The following is a 5,125-nucleotide window of genomic DNA, read 5'->3' on the forward strand; positions in this document are numbered from 1 at the left end:
GGGCCAGGACTGGGTCTGGGAAAGAGTGGTTCGAGGCGTTTGAATCTTATCCTAAGAGTAACCGGAAGCTGTTAATGGGTTTTAAGCAGAGTGATGACATGACAGTTGCCTTTTTCAAGATGCTGGAGAATGGATTACCTGGGGAAAAAATTAGGTGTTAAGAAATAAATCAGGCTGGGCTCGGTAGCTCAGCCTGTAATCCCAGCATTTTGGGAGGCCAAGGTGAGTGGATTGCCCGAAGCCCGCGGGTTCGAGACCCGCCTGGCCAACTTGGCAAGACCTCGTCTCTACAATAAATCAAAAATTAGCTGGATGTGGTAGCGTGTGCCTGTAGTTCCAGCTACTTGGAAGGCTGAGGCGGAAGGATCGCCGGAGCCCAGCAGGCTGAGGCTGCGGTGGCCAGGAGCGTGCCACTGCACTCCAGTCTGGGCGACAGAGTGAGACTCCAACTCAAAAAAATAAAAATAAAAAAAGAAATAAATCAGGGTGTCCATAGGCCTAGGGAGGGTGAGAGTGGCTCAGACCAGGAGGAAAAGCTGTGGAAGGTGGACATTGCTCAGAGACATTGACAAGATGAAATTGACTGGTGGCACAGTGAAAGCCAGCATTCTGCTGGGTGCCTGAGTTGCTGTTGTTCATTCATGGAGCCAGGGAATGTGAAGGAATACCAAGCAGGGTTGTAGGGTTGGGACAGGGGTCAGCTATACACACTGAGTTCAAGGGGTCCATGAGGCTTCCAAGGAGTAGCCTTGAGCTCTGAGACTGAATCTAGGCCAGTGTGGTGGAGATGGGCAACTTTTCCATGAACTTCCCTTTGTCCATTTAGCAACACATCTCTCTAAACTAATGTGGATACATGGGTGCCAGCTAGAGACTACATTTCCCAGCCTCCCTTGCAGTGAGGTGTGGTCATGTGACCAGGCATGGCCAATAGGATGTGAACAGAAGAGCAGCAAGTAGCTTCTGGGTTAAGTCATGAGATACTTCACTTCCTGCCAGTTTCATTCTTTCCCCTTCCCAGGACTGGTGCAGTGGACCAGAGTGTTTTTGTTTCAAGAAAGAAGTGGAAAAGCAGAAATAGACATTATAAGCAGTTATTTACAGAAGTGTGGTGGTGAAGGGATGTAGAGATGGAGAGGGCAAAGAAAGCTTGAAGATTAGTTCTTCTAAGATGGTAGTAACTTGAGGCATTTGAAAAGTGATGGTAGAAACGAAGAGGCTGGAAGGCAGCAAGGGGGAAGGATATTGGTTTGTCCGTGCTGTGTATTTGTCAGGATTCTCTCAGAAATAGAGCCAACAGGGTAACAGAGACCAATTTATTAGGAATTGGCTCACATGATTGTGGAGGTTAAGTCTCACGATCTGCCGCCTAAAATCTGGAGACCTGGGAAAGCCAATGGTGTCATTTAGTCCAAACCCAAAGGCTTGAGAACCAGAGGAGCTGATGATGGAAGCCCCGGTCCAAAGGCAAGAGAAGACAAAGTGAGCCACCCCAGTTCAAGGAAGGAGGCAGGAACAAAGGGTCGAATTCCTCCTTCCTCTGCCTTTAGTTCTATCCAAGCCTAAAAGGTTTGGGGAATGCCATCTGCCTCACTGAGTTCACCATCAGATGCTAATCTCACCTGGAAACATCCTCACAGACACACCCAGAATCAATGTGTAATCTAGGCACCATGGCCCACTCAAGTTAACATATAAGATTAACAATCACAGGGTGCCATAACAAAATACCATAGACTGGGGGTCTTAGAGGAGAGAAATTTATTTTTTCACAGTTCTAGAAGCTGGAATTCTGAGATCAGGGAGCCAGAATGGTCAGGTTCTGGTGAGGGCTTTATTCTGGGTTGTAGACTGTTGACATCTCACTGTGTCCTCACATGGTGAAGAGAGAATGATTTCTTTCTTTCTTTTTCTTTCCTTCTTTTTTTTTCTCTCCTCCTCCTCCTCTGCCTCCTCCTCCTCTTCCTTCTTCCTTTAAGGCTATAGTCCTCCCGGATTAGCACTACACTCTTGTGACCCCATTAGCTTTACCTCCTAAAGACCCTATCTCAAATACAAATACAGTCACACTGGGGAGGCATATGAATTCTAGGGGGACACAAATCAGTCCATAGTGGAAAACTTCAGGAGTGAGCAGGGGAAGGCGGAACCAGGGCCCAGGTGGAAGTGCTGATCTGGATGGGAGGGGGTGATGACCTCCTCTATTTTATCAAGAAGAAAGGATGGAAAAGAAAATGGATAGAGGAGCAAGGTTTACAGGTTTGTCTGTGGACAATTTAAAATGTTGCTTCTGTTTTCTAACAGGAAGTAAACGGGGAGGTGAAGAGGAAGGTCAAGGGCCTAAGAACAGTGAAGGTTCGGAAGAGTTGTCCTGGGGTAGGGCAGAGGGAGTTGATGCAAACATTTTAAAACTTAGAAAGAAAAACAAACAAACACAAAACTTCAACAGAAACCCCAGGCAGAGGGAGTCGATAGGTGAGTGCATTGTTCTCCCAGCAGGGATGGTGACCAGGTCCAGGAAGGTAGGTGGTAAAAGTGTTACCAGCAGGATGTTAGGAAAAGACTGGGATTAGATCATAGCAGGAGGGACAGAAGGTAGCCTTGGGAAAGAGGGAGGAGAGAGGGAAGGATGGCAAAGGCTATGGAGGGACAAGTGAAGGTAACCCCAGAAACTGGAGGGCAAGGAGTGAGTGTGCTTGGAATAGCCAAGGAGGCCAGGGGCCTGAGGGGCTATCCACGTGGACACTGAAGTCTCCTAATTGGAAAGGAGGGCATGATGAATGTAGCCTTCAACTGATGTGGTCATGAGGCATCTTAAGGAACTCATATCCCAAGGATAGACTGGGGAAAATTCTGCCATGATGGGAGCAGATGGCAGCTGGCCAGAGGCAGTAGCTCAAAGTGGCTGTAACTGAATCCATCAGGGCAGATGAGGTGATCCTGAGGTAACCAATCAGCCCCCACATCTACTTTCTTGCTTGTCCAACACAGGTTGATGCACAGGAGTAGGGTAGATGGAGTCCATTCCACACAGTCACTCAGGGACCCAGGCTGGCAGCTCCATTGTCTTGCAGCCAAACCATCTGGAGCACACGGCCCGAGGGTACCATGGCTGGAAAGGAGGAAGGCACCAAAAGGGGAGTGTAGGCAATGAGGCCAGTGGTTACTTTCTTGTGAGGACTGATTTATGCTCAGTAAATCTACATTTATCATGTGAAAAGAGGGGCACAGAGGAGTAGTCAATTAAACATTCATGTGCATTCAGTAAATCTACATTTTACATAAGATAAAGCAAGCATATGAAATTATAGCTTTCTGTTTGGGGACAAAAAGAAGTCAGTGTGTTTTGTTTTGTATGACTCAGTTTCCAAGTTTAACATTCCCTTTAGTATAGTGCGTTTGGGGTCCTAAATTTCTGTTTTATTGTGTTTTATTTTTTTTCTTTCACACGAGCAACCACCAGAGCTGGAAGAGAAACAAAGAAGGATTGTCCCCCAGAGTCTATGGAGGGAGCATAGCCCTGCCAGCCATCTTGATTTCAGACTTCAGCCCTCCAGGAGAGAAAACATTTCTATGGTCTGAAGTTTGCATATTTTGTTATGGCAGCCACGAAAAACTTATATAGCATCTTAGCAGAAAAAGAAGAACCCCTCTGGTACTTAAACCTGAGGGACTGACTGTATACTTGAGATGGGAGAGCTGAAGAGCTCCTGAAGAGCCCAGCAGGGGACAGGGAGGAGATGCAGAGATCAGTGAGGTCAGGAAGCCCCTACCTCCTAGGTGGAAGGTAGTGGTATCCTGGGGCCAGGGTGGGGCCTTGGGCAGAAGGTCATCCAGGAGACGCATGAAGTGCAGAACTTGGCACCTGGTGAGTTCAGAAAATGGTAGTCCCAGGACTTTTCTCAGGCAAGTGTGGGCAAGTGCTAGCCAGCTCTCCTTCACGATAAGAACGGCCTATTTCTGGAACCAGAAATGGCCTAAAACCCCTGCTCCCCGCCCCCCACCCCACCCTATGGCTCAGGGGCACTCGTTCTGAGCATGTGACCGAGGAAGCTGATACCTCTAGAGGGGCCCGTGTCACTGGTTCAAGTGGCAGACACAGTGGGAACTTGGGAAGGGGATTCCTGAATCCTGCCTGAGTCCCCCCGCCACTGCCCTCAGTGTCTGGGAGCTGTGGGGTGAAACATCACCCAGAACTGAAGAAGAGACGGCTGGTACTGGTTTGGGTCCTGGATGTTTGAGTGAGACAGTTGACTTCTGTGGAGGGCACACCCCGTGGATTGCAGAAAGTCTGTTCTAATGTTCCTTCTCCCCTGGTAGCTTCAGGAGAGTCCCAAGGATTGCCTCTGTATCCTGCAGTCCATCTTGATGACAGGGATACTGCCAGGCACCCCTGCTCCAGACACAGATGCCCCAGGCTGCTGTCCTCAGCCCTCCCAGGACAGGCTCTCAGGCTGCTCTGTCTCCCCTCCCTGTCCTTCTAAGCCTGGACAGGGGTTCTTATGAGTAACGCTGCTATGAACACCTGTGTGTGTTTTTATGTCCCCTTGGTGTATCTAACCAAGAGTGGAATTGCTAGGCATGTGGTCGTTCCACGATTAGACTCTTGAGGAACTGCTGCACTGTTTTCCAGACCCACTGCAACACTGACAATCCTATCAGTCATGGATGAAGGTTCCCATTACTCCACATCCTTGCCAACACTTGTTATTTTCTGACTTTTTCATTTTAGCCATTCTAGTGAGGGGTGAAGTAAGGGGTTTTGGTGGTAAAATATACATAACATAAAATTTACCATTTTAGTAATTTTTAAGGATGCAGTTTCATGGCATTAGGTACATTTCTGTGGTTGCGCAACCATCACCACCCTCTGTCTCTAGAACTTTTTAATTATCCCAAACTGAGGCTCTGTTCCGACTATTCAAAGGAATCCTCACCGGGCTCGGTGGCTCAGCCTGTAATCCCGCGCCTTTGGGAGGCTGAGGTGAGTGGATTGCCTGAGCCTGTGGGTTCGAGACCCGCCCGGGCAGCGAGACATCACCTCTACAATGAATCAAAAAAATCAGCCGGGCGTGGTAGCGCATGCCTGTTGTTCCGGCTACTTGGAAGGCTGAGGCGGAAGGAT

This window comes from Carlito syrichta, unplaced genomic scaffold (assembly GCF_000164805.1).
Source record: "Carlito syrichta isolate Samal-C Ts95f unplaced genomic scaffold, Tarsius_syrichta-2.0.1 Scaffold313381, whole genome shotgun sequence".
Lineage (NCBI taxonomy): Eukaryota > Metazoa > Chordata > Mammalia > Primates > Tarsiidae > Carlito > Carlito syrichta.